Below are 16569 nucleotides of genomic sequence, written 5' to 3'. Positions count from 1 at the left end.
TGTGTGTTTTTCTGTCGTCTCATTTTGCCTATCTTACTGTGTTTGGGGTCTCCTTTTCACAGGCTGCAGGTTCGTAGTTCCCGTTGTTTTTGGTATCTGTCCCCAGCGGCTAAGGTTGGTTCAGTGGGTTGTGTAGGCTTCCTGGTGGAGGGAACTAGTGCCTGAGTTCTGGTGGATGAGGCTAGATCTTGTCTTTCTGGTGGGCACGTCCACGTCTGGTGGTGTATTTTGTGGTGTCTGTGGCCTTATTATGATTTTAGGCAGCCTCTCTGCCAATGGATGGGGTTGTGTTCCTGTCTAGCTAGTTGTTTGGCATAGGGTGTCCAGCACTGTAGCTTGCTGGTCGTCGAGTGAAGCTGGGTCTTGATGTTGAGATGGAGATCTCTGGGAGATTTTTGCCGTTTGGTATTACGTGGAGCTGGGAGGTCTCTTGTGGACCAGTGTTCTGAAGTTGGCTCTCCCACCTCAGAGGCACGGCCCTGATGCCTGGCTGGAGCACCAAGAGCCTTTCGTCCACACGGCTCAGAGTAAAAGGGAGAAAAAATAGAAAGAAAGAAAGAGGCTATAATATAGTGAAGTAAAATAAAGCTATTGTAGAGCAAAGCTATACAGACAAAATCTCACCCAGAAGCATATACATATACACTCACAAAAAAAAGGAAAAGGGGAAGAATTAATATCTCCTGCTCCCAGAGTCCACCTCCTGAATTTGGGCTGATTCGTTGTCTATTCAGGTATTCAACAGATGCAGGTACATGAAGTTGATTGTGGAGATTTAATCCGCTGCTTCTGAGGCTGCTGGGAGAGATTTCCCCTTCTCTTCCCTGTTCGCACAGCTCCTGGGGTTCAGCTTTGGATTTGGACCCGCCTCTGCGTGTAGGTCGCCTGAGGGCGTCTGTTCCCCGCCCAGACAGGACGGGGTTAAAGGAGCAGCTGCTTCGGGGGCTCTGGCTCACCCAGGCCGCGGGGAGGGAGGGGTACAGAGGAGGCGGGGCGAGCCTGCGGCGGCCGAGGCCGGCGTGACGTTGCACCAGCTCGAGGCGCGCAGTGCGTTCTCCCGGGGATGTTGTCCCCGGATCCCGGGACCCTGGCAGTGGCGGGCTGCACAGGCTCCCGGGAGGGGAGGTGTGGAGAGTGACCTGTGCTCACACACAGGCTTTTTGGAGGCGGCAGCAGCAGCCCCAGCGTCTCACGCCCGTCTCTGGGGTCCGCGCTGATCGCCGTGGCTTGCGCCCTTCTCTGGAGTTCGTTTAGGCGGCGCTCTGAATCCCCTCTCCTTGCGCGCAGCGAAACAAAGAGGCAAGAAAAAGTCTCTTGCCTCTTCGGCAGCTGCAGACCTTTTCCCGGTCTCCCTCCCGGCTAGCTGTGGTGCGCTAACCCCTTCAGGCTGTGTTCACGCCGCCAGCCCCAGTCCTCTCCCTGCGATCCCACCGCAGCCCGAGCCTCAGCTCCCAGCCCTGCCCGCCCCGGCGGGGGAGCAGACAAGCCTCTCGGGCTGGTGAGCGCCGCTCGGCGCCGAGCCTCTGTGCGGGAGTCTCTCCGATTTTCCCTCTGCGCCCCTGTTGCTGTGGGATCCGCGCTGATAGCTGCGGCTCGCGCCCTTCTCTGGAGTTCGTTTAGGCGGCGCTCTGAATCCCCTCTCCTTGCCCGCCGCGAATCAAAGAGGCAAGAAAAAGTCTCTTGCCTCTTCGGCAGCTGCAGACTTTTTCCCGGACTTCTTCCGGGCTAGCTGTGGTGCACTAAACCCTTCAGGCTGTGTTCACGCCGCCAGCCCCAGTCCTCTCCCTGCGATCCGACCGAAGCCGGAGCCTCAGCTCCCAGCCCCGCCCGCCCCGGTGGCTAAGCAGGCAAGCCTCTTGGGCTGGTGAGTGCTGCTCGGCGCCGAGCCTCTGTGCGGGAACCTCTCCGCTTTGCCCTCCGCACCTCTGTGGCTGCGCTCTCCTCCGTGGCTCTGAAGCTTCCCCCCTCCGCCCCCCGCAGTCTCCGCCCGCGAAGGGGCTCCTAGTGCGTGGAAACCTTTCCTCCTTCACGGCTCCCTCCCACTGGTGCAGGTGCCGTCCCTATTCTTTTGTCTCTGTTATTTCTTTTTTCTTTTGCCCTACCCAAGTACGGGGGGAGTTTCTTGCCTTTTTGGAGGTCGGACGTTTTCTGCCAGCGTTCAGTGGGTGTTCTGTAGGAGCAGTTCCACGTGTAGGTGTATTTCTACTGTATCTGTGGGAAGGAATGTGATCTCTGCGTCTTACTCTTCCGCCATCTTCTCTCCCCCCTCTGGAAAGTGATTTTAAAGTAATTTTACAATGGCTGTAATTTAAAAGTAATTTTACAATGGCTGGAGTTTCATTGGTCCATCTGTAAATTGGTTATCATTGTGAAGAAGGGCTCTTTTTCCTTTTTGATAAAGGGTTTTGTTGAAAAGAACTAGTGTCAAAAAAATTAAGGGAGCAGATCCCTGTATGTTTTGTGTCTGTTTTCTGTGCAATACAGAGTCTGTTTTGGTTATCATAAGGTTTTTGAACTACTTTAAAATGTTCACCCTTGGGCCAAGACAGACTCTGATTTCTTCATACACATTGGAAAAAAGTATGTGGAATATGATTAGATTCAAAGTTTTACTTAAAAAAAAAACTTAGGTCTTAAGGAGGAATCCAAATGAAATGCCTCTTCTTGTCTGAGTTGTAAAACAAAAACAATCGTGATATTTAAATGAAAAAAATTGGTTTCTGTTCATAGATATTAAGAATGTATAAGTAAGTAAGAATTATTCTCATTAAAAAGATTTATAGCAATTTTAAAGTGATTATTTTGTAGGTTTGCTATTTGTAATGTTCTACAATTTGTTTTATTCATCACTTGTTTTGCCAACTAAAACCCAAACTAAAAAACTAAAGTGTTTTTAAATTTAAAAATTGATGAGACTTGCGTAGGTGGCAGAATGCCAGGAAGGACCAGATTCTTAGCTGCCTACACACTATTATTCTGAGATGCTGTTATTTATTTGTTTTTAAAATTATTTTTAAAAAATTTATTTTATTGAAGTATAGTTGATTTACAATGTTGTGTTAATTTCTCCTATACAGCAGAGTGACTCAGTTATGCATATATACATATATGTATATTCTTTTTCATATTCTTTTCTATTATGGTTTGTCACAGGATATTGAATACAGTTCCCTGTGCTGTATACAGTAGGACCTTGTTGTTTATCCATTCTATATATAATAGTTTGTGTGAGATGCTGTTATTTAAACAGTTTAGCTAACAGCTGAAACATGACTTTCTCTGAGGGGGGTTTTAGCCTTCCTAATCTCTTGGCCCTTCTTGCCTTCCTTCAGAATTAAGGAGCCTGATCTTGGATATTGGATCAGTGTTTTGTTCCCGCATAGATAATAAATTCTGAAGCAGAGAGCCTCTGTCCTTGAAGAGTTGCCTTCATATGCTTGCGCAGAACACCTAGTGAAGATTAGTTAAATGATGGCATTTATTAGCACGCATAAGTACGGAAGCCGGAAGGCGGGGCAGGATTCGATGTGACATCATCTGGAGGTACCAGCTCCATTTCCATGGGAATGTCTTGGCTCTCCCCTCCTCCATTTCCTCAGGCCGTCGTAGAGAAGGCTGCAGCATCTCCAAGCCTCTCAGCTCAACACACAGTCTACAGGAAGAGAAAACGACTTCCTGCAGGTCCCACAAGGTAGGGGAAAGTCTTCTCCAAAAGGTTCCCGGGAAGCAGTCTTTGTGGATCTTTGACTAAGGTTGAGTCACAGGCCCATTCCTGAACCCCGTCTTTGGTGATGGGAATGGAATTGCCCTTGGATCAATCAGGGTGAACCGTAGAGCCGGGGGTGTGGCCAGCTTCTCCTGAGGGGATGCCTTGGAGGAGAAGTGAATACCTGAACAAAGTCAGGTTCATCAGGAAGGAGGGCGGATGACCGACACAGTATCCCCTACACTCCCTCTTGTGTCCCCGGTACCTGGAACAATGCCTGGCACATAATAGGTTGTCTGTAAATATTTATTAATTTGTTCTTTTATCTTCTGGCATCATTGCTCAGACTCTTTGTTTTCTTTTGCTTCCTGGGACATAAACATTTATACCTTGCTTATTATTATCTTACTTTTAAAAGCTATTTTAAAAACATTTATGTAAATAACCTGTTGCTATTTCACAATTAATAGAATTATTAAAAATAACATAACTAAAACAACTTGAGAGGTATGTGTTTAGACAACTTTGCTAGCATATCCCATTCTAAGGGCTCATCTTGAATGAAACTAAAAAAGCAAATTTGATCTATTATTTATAACTTGTAAGCCGGTGGAAGTATAACAGAGAATGCCATCTTATAATGATGGCATATGGTAGGAAGCATAAAATCTCACATTACTTGTCGACGCTTGTTCAGTTAAACGAAGTGAGTTTACTGTGAGATTACTATAAATCCTGTAACTAAGGCGGTGATAATGTTGCTTTAGTAAAGGAATCTGTTAAGAAGATACTCAGGAGCTTCCCCACTGATCTGTAGTAATATGGGTACATGTATATCTTACCTGTTGATGTCATAAACTGTAATTCAGTTCTGATATTTAATTAAGTACGTTTAGCGTCCAGATAACGGACGCCCTGGCTGATCCTCTGCTCTGGTGCTTGTTGCCTCACAGGCAGCACAGACCTTAGAGGTACTGGCTCCTGTGTTTCACCACATCCCAACATGTGGTCCTTTGCACTTGGAAATGAAGCTACTGACCTGCTGAGTATAGAGCGTGCTCTGTGGGTTTTCTCTAGTTATGGTGCAAGGTTTGTACTTAATCATTTGAGTCATGGCTGGTGTATTAGGGTGCATGCTTTGTGGCTCCAAAAGATTTTCGTTGATGTATATGAGGATCAAACCTACTTTTTGATGGCCTTTAGTCTAATGGTTCGGAATACTTTCAAACATTGAGCTTTGTGGCTTACAAAATGATGTATTTTCTTCAAGTGCCTGGTGGTGGATAGGAAAACTCAGGTGAGAATGGGCTTTTCCCCAGGTCATCTCTGGAACCAGTGAGAAACAAAGTTTAATTACTATTTAAGACTTCCTTTTCTTACTCCCCACCCCCCCCCCCTTTTTCATATTCCTCTGTGTTGTTAATTCCAAGTAGGAAGTTCACATTTTAGACCTGAATGCAGGGTCGTGGCGTTGAGGGTAGGGTTTACTTCCTGGAATGTTTGTTTCATTGGTTGCCTTGAGACTTCTCCAGGCCCATTGTTTTATGTACTAGTGGTATGAAACCTTGATGGGGGGCTCTCCTTGTTTGAGTTCACTCTTGAAACATCCTTGTTGCAAATTTGAGAGATGCATATCTCTTGGACAGGTATATTGCTATGTGTGTTTTAAGAGAGAGTTTTAAATGATTTTCATTGAACAGTTGAGTCCCTTGATGATCCAGCAGAGGCTGAAAATTGATGTGAGTGAGAAATTCTAAAGTGAGGAGAGAATTTCCCTTTAGCGTTGAGTGGCCAGTTGACATTGATACTCGGGATGTATCCAGGCACCATGAGCATGGTCAAGTGATTTTCAGGGTCAGTGTTCAACAACCTGTGAGGAGAACAGAGACGGTAAAGGTGGATGGATTGACTCGGGTCAGTGAGCCAAGGGGGGCAAGAAGATGAAGTTGTTTGTACTAATAATTTCTGAAGTGATAGCTCATGGGGTTGAGGCAAAGAAATGGTGCTAGGAAGGATCCGATATAGTGAAAAAAGACCGAGGTTCAGCTACTAGAAGACTCTATTCACCATTCCATTAAACATTTAGGCAACTTTTGCTGAAATTTTATTTCACCAACACTTTGTCTTACATTTCTGTTCAACACATTCTGGTTAATACTGTGATTTAAGGAAGAAATCAGTATTCACTGTGCTTAGCTCACACCCATTCTGAAAAATTATGAAAAAAGCATTTGCTCTTGGTGAAATTGGAATCTCATTTCCTTCCTGTCTGTTCCTTGCTGTTTCTTAATACAGATCACTCCAGGCTAATGAGAAAAAATTAAATGAATTTTATCAAGAACAGAATAAATATAGCAAGGTTGATCCCTGAATATTTATGAAACATAGCAGTAAATGAATAAAGGAAGGCATTAATAAAGTTTGTTGTTCTCTCTTGGATTTTGTGAAATGGAAAATCAGAGTCCAGGAATCATGGTAAATACTCTGACATATCCATGCTAATAATTTAGATCATAACACTGTATTTCTCCACCAAAAAGCAAAGGTTAGAAGAAAAGGAAAATTAAATATTGAAAAAAATCTATGGATTTTGTAATAGGAAAAATAAATTTTAACGTAACATGCATAATTTGGAAAATTTGGGAATATATATAAAAAGGAAAAGAAAAACTAAACGTTAGTCATACTAGTCAGCAATAATCCCAGATAATGTTTTGAGTATTTTATTCCAGATTTTGTTTTCCTGTGTATAGTTTGTTTTTTTATTACTGTGGTTGGGGTTATTTTTAGTAAGTTTCAAGCATTTATGTTACATGAAAAGATAAGGTGGACAGTTGGAGAGAAAGATGACTGTTTCACCCATGGTTAAGAGTACAGTATGGTCTATTGTTGAGAGAAATCTTATAAAATATGGAGTTCTAGAAAAGACTATAGTTATATATTTGGCTTTTTATTTAATATATTTTTATAGAACTATGCCTGTAAAAATGAAAGACGAAAGACCTAGAATAGCCAAGAGAATTTTGTAAAAGATTATAGTTGGAGGACTTAATGTTACTGAATTTGGTATTGGCCTAAGGACAGACAAAGATCAATGGAACAGAATAAAAAGCCCAGAAATAAACCCGCACATTTAAGGTCAATTGATTTTTGACAGAGGCGCCAAAGTATTTCAGAGGGGGAAGGATAGTCTTTTCAATGCATGTTGCTGGAACAATTGAACATCTATGTGCAAAACAGTGAAATTAGACTCTTATCTCACATCAAATGCAAAAATTATCTCAAAGTGAATCGTGGACCTAAATTTAAGAATTAAAACTGTAAAACTGTAAAAAATTTAAAATTAAAACTGTAAAACTCCTACTCCTCCTGTAAAACTCCTTTGTGTGTGACTTTGCACGGAAAAGATTTCTTAGGTATGACATCAAAAGCGTGACCCATGAAAACCTTAATAAATCAGACTTCACTAAATTTAAAAACTTCTGCTTTTCAAAAAACAACATGAGAAAATGGAAAGACAAGCCACAATTTAAAACTTTTGTTCTGCAAAAGGTCTTCTTAAGAGGATGAAAAGACAAGCTCCAGACTGGAAAAAATATTTCTAAACTACATATCAAAAAAATGGACACTATCTAGAATATATAAAGAGCTCTCAAAACTTCAGTAGTAATGAACAAAAATTCCAGTTGGAAAATGGGCAGAGAACATAAGCATGAACAGACTTTATGGATATTTCACTGAAGAAGGATACGCAGATGGCAAATAAGCACATGAAAAGATGTTCAGATCATTAGGCATCAGGGAAGTGCACATTAAAACCACAATAAAATATTGCTACACACCTATCAGAATGGCTAAAATAAAAAATAGTGACTTTGAAGATAAAAATGGTGAGCTTAATTTAAAAAAATTGTGACACTAGCAAATGCTGCTGAAGATGCAGAAAAACTGGATCACTGATATATTTTCTGGTCAGAATGTAAAATGGTACAGCCACTCTGGAATCCAGTTTGGTAGTTTCCTATAAATCTAAACATGTCTTTACCAGCAATTGCACTATTGGTTGTATATCCCAGAGAAATGAAAAGGTACGTTCACATGTAAACTTGTACACAAATGTTCATAGCAGCTTTATTCAGAATATTGAAAAAGTGAAAACTATCCAGATGTCCTTTAATGGGTGAATGTTTAAACAGCTGTGGTATAGCCATACCATGGAATACGATGTAGTGGTAAAAAGGATCAGTACATGTGACAACTTAGATGCATCTCCAGGGAGTTACGTTGCATGAAAAAAGCCAATATCAAAAGGTTAAATAGTCTGTTAATACAGCGTTCTTAAAAGAACAGAAGTATGAAGATGGAGAACAGATTAGTGGTTGCCAGGGGTTTGAAATGGGGGACAGTGTCGCTGTCGGGGGGTAGCACAGAGGAGCCCCATGGTGCTCAAACGGTTCTGTCTTGTAGTTGTAGTGATGAGATTTAGACTGTGGTTTCACGAATCTAAACATGTTATAAATTGCATTGAAGAGATGCTCACCATTGCTAATCATTAGGGAGAGTAAATCAAAACCACCCATGAGGACTTTATACCCATCAGGATGACTATTATTAAAGTAACAGGAAATAATACGTGTTGGCCAGCATATGGACGAATTGGAACCCTTGTGCATTGCTGATGAGAATGTAAATTGGTGCAGCCATTATGGAAAAGAGTATGAAGTTCCTCAACAAATTAAACATAGAACTACCATATGATCCAGCAGTCCCATACTTCTGGATATATATCCAAAAGAACTGAAAGCAGAGACTCAAACACATATTTGTACACCCCTGTTCACAGCAACATTATTCACAGTAAGCAAAAGGTGGAAACAATCCAAATGTCCATTGACAAATGGATGGATAAGCGGATGTCGTATATCCACCCAGTGGACTATTATTCATCCTTAAAAAGGCTGGAAATTCTGAGATGCTACAGTATGGATGAACCTTGAAGACATTATGCTAAGTGAAATAAGCCGGAAATAAGAGGACAAAGGTATGATGCCACGTATAGGAGGTACCTTCAGTAGTCAAATTCATAGAGACAAAAAGTAGAATGGTGGTTGCCAGGGACTAGGAGGAGGGAGGATTGGGGGGTTATTACCTAAAGGGTACAGAGTTTCAGTCTGGGAATATAAAAAAGTTTTGGTTGGTGGTGATGGGTGCACACAATATGTGTGTACTTAATGCCGCCTGAAAATGGTTGAGATGGTAAATTTTCCATTATGCATATTTTACCATAATAAAGAAGAATGCGTGGAACTGCAACGCTCACACACACACAGAGAAATGTGTGCATTTAAACTGGTTAAATCTGAATTAAGTTTGTAGGTTGTACCAATTTTCTGGTTTGATATTTTCCTGTAGTTTAGCAAGATGTTTCAATGAGGGAAACTGGGTGAAGAATACATGGGACCTCTGTATTTTTTTGGCTACTTCCTATGAATTGATAATTATTTCAAAATAAAAAGTTCTTTTATTTTTTAAATACAAGCCCCAGATTTCCCTGGTGTACGGGAATTGGACAAAACTGGCTGTAATTATTGGAAGAGTTTGCCATTTTGTTAGATTCTTCACCCATTTGTAATTTAAGAATTAAAATTCTAAGGTCTAATAGAATTTTCCATTTGCACCATTTTTTTTTTTTTTTTAGGTAAGAGTCCGCTTGGAATGACTGTACTGAAATTTATCAGTGATTGATTTTGACTTCAGGTTATTATATTTTCCAGATGAAAGAACGAAAAAAAGAACAAATGAATGAATGGATGAATGAATGAATACATACATACATAAATACATAAATAAATAAATAAATTTCTGTGTAGTTGACTTTCTCTTAATAGATTTGGTTTGGGTGTTTTAAGAAAAGCATCGTTCATATTTTGCTTTTTAAAGATCTTGCTTTGCAGTGATTATTTTTTTTTTGATACATCATCTGGTAAACATTAGAGAAAATTTGGTGAAAATACAGACTTTTGTGTTCAACTAGGCTGAAGACTGTTCTTGGCCCCTGAGTGATGCCAGAAGGCCAACAAGGAGGAGATTGTTAGTAGTGTTTATTTACCTCTGTGGACAGAAAGGACGGAAAGGAGCTGACATTGATGGTCAACATTTATGGAAGCCTGTGCTCCAACTACTGTGCAGATGCTTTTCCACGTGCCCTACTTAGGGTGGTTAAGTGTTCTCCAAACGAGGATACTGAAGCCCAGAAAGAAACGTGCTGTTCCCAAGTTGGGCAGCTGATGAGTGCCTGAACTCGGATCCAGACTTGCTTGGGAGAGGCAGTAATGTGCGGACCATGAGCAGGCTTTGGGTCAAGGTTAGGAGTGTGTCCATCTTAACCATCTTTACTCACCTTTCGCTCTGGATGGCCCTGGTTTACAGGCAGGAGGTATTTACAGCACACATTTGCATGGATCAATCCTAAAGATGAATATTAAATATTATATTTCAAAAAAGTAGATAAATTATCTGTTGATTTGTTATATATTCAGTAGATATTTATTGAGTCCTTCACTGGTTCCAGGCACTGTTTCAGGCACTTGGGGATATAGCAGTGGACAAACCAAACCAAAATCAAGGAAAATAAGTAAGAAATATATGTATGCTACGTGGTGGTGAGGGTTGTGAAAACATGTTTGGAAGGAAGGGTGATGGCTGTGCTGGGATAGCTGATGTTTTGAGTAAGGTCATTAGGGAGAGCCTCACAGGGTCCCCTGAAGGTGAGGAGGAGGGAGGCTGCAGATCTCTTGGGGAAGGACACTCCAGACAGAGGGAATGGCAAGTCTGACAGCCCCGAGATGCGAATGTCTCTGTGCACTTGGAGCAGCAAAGTGGCCGGTGCATCTGGAGCACGGTGGCTGCATGGGGGCTGGGATGGTCAGGTGTGACGTCGAGGAATGTAGGGACCACACTGGGCAGGGCCTTGTGGGCCATCATTAGGAGTTTTGCTTTACTGTGTGAGATTGGAGGAGGCTGGAGGGTTTTTTTTAAAATTTTAATTGTTTTTTTATTGAACTATAGTTGATTGACAATGTTTCAGGTGTACAGCAAAGTGATTCAGTTATACATACATATATATCTATTTTTTTCAGATTGTGTTCCATTATAGTTTATTACAAGATATTGAATATAGTTCCCTGTGCTGTAAGTAGGTCCTTGTTTATTTTATATATAGTGGTGTGTATCTGCTAATCTCAAATCCCAAATTTATCCCCCCCCCCCCCATTTCCCCTTTGGTAATCATAAGTTTATTCTCTATGTCTGTGAGTCTGTTTGTTTTGTAAATAAGTTCATTTGTGTCATTTTTTAAGATTTCACATGTAAGTGATACTGTATGTTACAGTATTTGTCTTTGTCTTACTTCGCTTAGTGTGATAATCTCTAGGTCCATCCATGTTGCTGCAAATCGCATTATTTTATTCTTTTTTATGGCTGAGTGATATGAGGCTGGAGGGTTTTGAGCAGGGGAGTGTTATCTTCTGACTTAATTTTGAAAGGATCACTTGGGGGCTTTGTGGAGAAGAGGCAGAAGAGAGACTGTTCTGGAAGCAGGTGGGTGGAAGGCGGTTGCTATAACACAGGTGGGACATGGCAGAGGCTTGGACCGGGGTGGTCGTGGTGGAGGTGCTAGGTGGTCGGATTCTGCTTATCTTTTTCAGATTGGGCCCACGGGACTTACTGATGGATTAGATGTGAGGTATGAGAGAAAGAGAGGCATCAAAAAGACTCCCAGTCTTTCGGCCCGAGTGGGAAAGAGATGGATTTGTGAGTGCCATTGGCTGAGACAGGGTAGAGCCTGGAGGGGCAGGTCAGGAGCTCAGTTTTGGGTTAAGAATAAGCTTCATCTTTGGGTTCTGAAGATGAAATGAGCGTCACCTGTGTGCAGATCGTCGCTGTAGCTCTTCTGAGTAGACACAAGTAAGTGTTAGATGTGGTTCTTGCTCTCAAGGAACTTGCTGATAAATCAGGGGAGATAAAGTGCATACAACTGTAAAAAGTATGTGAAGTTTGTGAGTGACTTTAGGACTTCAGCTGAAGGGTCACCATGGGCTAGAACGGTCTAGGATTATTAGGTTGACTTTTGTGAGGAGCTGGCATTTTACCTGGGCTTTCAAGTATTTGTTGGGCTTTGTTAGGTTAGCGAGCTGGGAAGCCAGCCTGTCTGGAGTGGTCCAGGGCACAGAAGTCAGAGTATCCAGTAACAGGGCGTGAGTCACGTTGGCCAACAGGGCGGGTTGAGTTGGAGATCAGTGGGGGCTGAGGTTAAGGAAGGCCCTGGGGTGATGGCTGGGGAGTTTGCCTTCATTTTGTAGGTAATAAGCCATGATTGAAGGGGTTTGATTCATGTAGTTGAGGTGATTGAATTACGGCCTTAGGACGTTTCATCTCTCCCATTAGGTTGCCTAGAACTAGGCCTCTTCGGTGTCTTAATTGTGCTTGTTCTCTGGTAGCTTCCTCGTTGTCAACTACGTTCCTCCTGACGCACTTGCCCCTTTGGCCCCCTGGACCCTCCTAATTCTTGAGTCACTTCCAGTCTCTGACCACAGTGCCTTCCTCATTTACTCAGGAAATATTTATTGAGAGCCTGCTCTGTGCCAGACCTCGTGCGGGACGTAGAGGACAAAGCAGGTGGGTATAGTGGGGAACAGATATTGAATGAATGATTGTAGGTACCACTGCATCATTCCAATCTTGCGATACCCTCTGAAGGAAACTGCAGAGCACTGGAGAAGGGGTTCAGGGTGGGCCCCCTGAGGAAGAGGCTCTTAAGCTGAGGCCTGAGACCTGAATAATGTGGGGCAGAAGGAAGCGGGGAAGCATTTCAGACCACGTTGGCCTGTGCCGAGGCCCTGTGGTGGGATGAGCTTCCTGTGCTCTGGAAAGAAAGCAAAGGCTGGTGTGACTGCAGCGTCATGATGGGGTGTCCTCTGAGGTCTGTCCTTGGACCTCTTCTCTCACGCCGCCCCCTCTCAGGGAATCTCGTCTCTTCCTTTGGCCTCGGTCATCACCTGGGTGGTTATTTCCACTTCTTACCTCCCTCAGGACATTCAAACTTCCTTGCCAGGCATCTCCACCTGCGTGTCCTAAAGGCGTGATACACTTAACATATTCTAAACCCTAGGAAGGATCTTCTCACTTCACTGTTTCTCTCGTACAGTCTGTGTTCTTGGGGCTCTACTTTTCTTCATGCATTTCTCCTTGTTGCTTTTCTACCCTCTCTTTCCTATCAAAACACGGCTCAAATATTACTCTTCTGCAAAACCTTTCCTACCGATTTATCCCTACCCCTGTCTACTGCAGCAGAATGAATGAATCCTGTGACCCTATAAAATGCTGCCCATTTCTTTATTAACACGATTGGTTCATACTACTGACCATTGCATATTTCTCTGTGCTCTTAATGGATTGAGTCCTTCTAGACCTTATTTCCTTGGTGCCTTGCATGTTATTTGGGACTTAGAGTTTTACTAAATAACTGTTTTATGAGCAGAATAAAAATAGATATTGAAACACGGATGGAAATGCTTTAAATAGGCCAATGAAAGTAGAGAGAGAGAGTCATGTCCCGTACAGAATAAGAATATATCAAATGAAGAAAACCCATCCCTCTGATTTTGCCCTTGGCATCTTAATAAGGGGGTACTGTGGGTTATTATTCTGGTTGAAGGCCCTGCACAGGCCTTGTGAAATCTGAAAAGCAAGAGATATTTTTTTTTTAAACATCTTTATTGGAGTATAATTGCTTTACAATGGTATGTTAGTTTCTGCTTTATAACAAAGTGAATCAGTTATACATATACATATGTCCCCATATCTCTTCCCTTGGCAGGAGATATTTTGAGAGAGAATTGGTTCAACCTTTGGCTCTCATCCTTTACTTTTACAATTGCATTGTCAATGTCTAGGGCAAAGGGTAAGGGATCACCACATCCCTTGATTAAAGAAGAGATTTGGAAAGATTGATTAAAGAAAAAGAAATAATATTGAGTGGTAAATGGGCATCCCCTCCCCCAAGAAAAAATGTAATTGATAGTGAAGTCTGATAACCAAGAATCTACTTGGAAGTAATTATTGTTTACCAAGGGTGCTTCGTATAATCCATTTATTTTAATTTCTTTTTAATTCTTTGTGATGATGGAGGTGACAGGCTCGTTGTTCACTTGTTTTCAGCTCTTCCCCGCCGGGGTAGCTCTTCACATGCCCCCCGTTCTGTGTGACAGGCTTCAGGAAGAAAAGACAGGATCGCATGTCGGTGGCTTTCCAGTCAAGGGGGAGAAGTCAGGGGCATTTAGGGGGTCACTTGGCTTGCAGAGATGATTGAATTAAGACACCATTGCCTACCCCGGAGTACTTAAGCTCATTTGTACCTTAACATTTTCTCTTCCGTGCCAGCATCAGCCTTGCAGGTAGATGCTCATTATTTCTGACTTTCTAATGGTAGCCAAGTCATCACAGGTTTGGGTGAGCTGCCTGGTTATTAGGTAATTGCTCTCTCTCTGTTGTAGGGCAGCCAATTTTGTCATAAAGCTGTCGTGAGCCCTCAACGCGGGTGTGTCTTGTCTGCAAGGCTTCCCTGTTTCCCTCAGTTTAGGTCGGTGCTGCAAGGGCCTGTGAAACACGGAACGGTGCCCTGTGCTTCGTGCTGGGCTTTGCATTTCAAAGGAAAGGATGCAGGAGGTTTTCTCTTGGAGAGAGGGATGCCTGGTGCCTGGGGAGACCTGGGGAAAACATTACGCTCTAAGATGCTCTGATTTGTGATTTTCAGCATTTCCATGATAAACAACCAGTAGTAAGGAGGAAAAGAGCCCCAAAGAGAAGCAAATAGAAACCTGGCAGGACCTCACTAAAGCCCCCCTTTAGTGTGTACATGTGTTTTCTGCTCTTAAGTGGAGTTTGAGTGTGAGAAGGCATATATATTCGACTGCGGTGGGTGGGAGAGGTTGGAGGAGGTTGGGTGAGGGGATGCAGGATGCTAGAGATGGTCTGATGATACTTAACTAGGGTCTTGGCTACACTTGTCCACACCTGCATTCCAGTGTTTGTTTTGGAGGACTTAGCAACAAAGTGTCTATGCAACGTAGCAGCTTTTTATTAGACTATAAAGCATGGCATTGCCCCTGGAACATCCTTTATTTTTGCCATGCAGCTTCACTTCTAATTTGTTCTCTGTAAGCATAGCATGCCCTAAGTTATAGGAGCTCTTGATGGTTGTAATTCTAGGAGATGGGTTGGAAGGGACCGTATTGAAACATCTAGGCAAGTGTATTTCAAATGTCAGTGATTGGCGCGCTGGATTCGTGATTTTTGCCATATTTGAGAGCTACCTGCACTATTACTTAATAAGTTTTCTCTAGATTATATCCTCTGTTTGGTTTAGCTTCATCTTAAGCATAATATCTGGATTTTGTAAAGTTGCAGTCTGGATTCTGGAGCCAGACTGTCTGGGTTCAGTCCCAGCTCCAGCTTTCACAGGTTCAGTGACTGGAGCAGGGCTTGCCATCTTTCCGCATCTTTGTTTCCCAAGTACAAAAGGGGGATAATAATAGTATGTGTCTCATCGGGGTTTTGTGGGGATTAAATGAAAGAAAAAAGGAAAGGACTTAACAGTAGTACCTTACACATAGTAAGTGCTCACAGAGTGCTTTATTAATAGTTATATGTTTTTCTAATAAACCTGAAAATATTTAACCGTTAAAAAAATCCCTTTTATGCCAGCTAAAATTAGATCACATTCTACCAGCAGGAATATGGATCTTGCTTTGAGTAGCATTGATTGTTTTTTTTTTAATAATAAATCTTTTTTTTTTTTAATTTTATTTATTTATTTATTTATTTATTTATTTATTTATTTATTTATTTATGGCTGTGCTGGGTCTTCGTTTCTGTGCGAGGACTTTCTCTAGTTGCGGCAAGTGGGGGCCACTCTTTATCGCGGTGCACGGGCCTCTCATTATCGCGGCCTCTCTTGTTGTGGAGCACAGGCTCCAGACGTGCAGGCTCAGCATTTGTGGCTCACGGGCCTAGTTGCTCTGCGGCATGTGGGATCTTCCCAGACCAGGGCTCGAACCCGTGTCCCCTGCTTTGGCAGGCAGATTCTCAACCACTGCGCCACCAGGGAAGCCCGAGTAGCATTGATTTTGTCATCTGGTCTCATCCTTGTTTTCGTGCTTGATTCTTTCCTACATCACCTGGGACTAAGGCCCCGGGGATTTCAGTGCATCTTAGCCCCTGACACTCTTAGAACAGCCTGCCTTAATGGGGCCCAAAGCTTCCTCCCATCGGTCCTCGTTTGCCCTTTGACATCACGGGAGCAAAGTCTAATCTGTCTTCTCCATCACAGTCCTTTACATCATTGAGGAAAGCTGTTGTGTCTCCCGGAATCTTCTCTTTTTTTCAGCCCTGAAAGTGTCAGCTTTTCTTCTGAAGCGGCCTCCTCCCCGCTGCCTTGCTTGTCTAATGTCATCTTTTCCATGGAAGGAAGCTGTGGGAGAAGAGACTTGTCATAGGACACCTGGGATACGTTTTGCTGGTACTAATGAGTGTTCATAAACCCTGGGAGCACCTGAGCCTGGAAGCAGCCAATGTCTTTTCAGATGCAAAAGTTGCAGATGGGAAGCAGATAGGCCAGTATTTCCATTAAGAGCCAGGAACGTTCATCTCAAGAAGTCTTGGAAGACACATTGTTGCCTCCCTGGAAGGGAACCAGGTGGCAGGTGAACTTGCTTTTCACTGTGTACTCTTATCTTTCAAGCTTTGTACTGTGCTGTGTACGAAGCCTTCCTCAAGCTTCGTACCTGTTTAAAAAAACCTCACAT

At 42.7% G+C, this 16569-nt stretch overlaps 1 protein-coding gene across 13 annotated transcripts in view; it reads left to right on the top strand.

Annotated features, from left to right (window-relative positions):
* The window catches only part of MTUS2 (microtubule associated scaffold protein 2), a 505315-nt gene that overhangs the window by 54077 nt on the left and 434669 nt on the right, over nt 1-16569 (top strand). For 2 of the 13 annotated variants that reach the window (XM_057533082.1, XM_057533076.1), the window contains exon 5: nt 3600-3691. The exons of the other annotated variants lie outside the window; for them this stretch is intronic. The gene's annotated coding sequence lies outside the window, so the exon portion shown is untranslated. The remainder of the gene's footprint in view (nt 1-3599; nt 3692-16569) is intronic. 13 annotated transcript variants of the gene reach the window in all.

Source organism: Balaenoptera acutorostrata, chromosome 18, assembly GCF_949987535.1.
Source record: "Balaenoptera acutorostrata chromosome 18, mBalAcu1.1, whole genome shotgun sequence".
In the NCBI taxonomy this organism is placed as follows: Eukaryota; Metazoa; Chordata; class Mammalia; order Artiodactyla; family Balaenopteridae; genus Balaenoptera; species Balaenoptera acutorostrata.
Note: the sequence above shows the minus strand (reverse complement) of the source record. Positions and strands in the feature narration are given on the sequence as shown.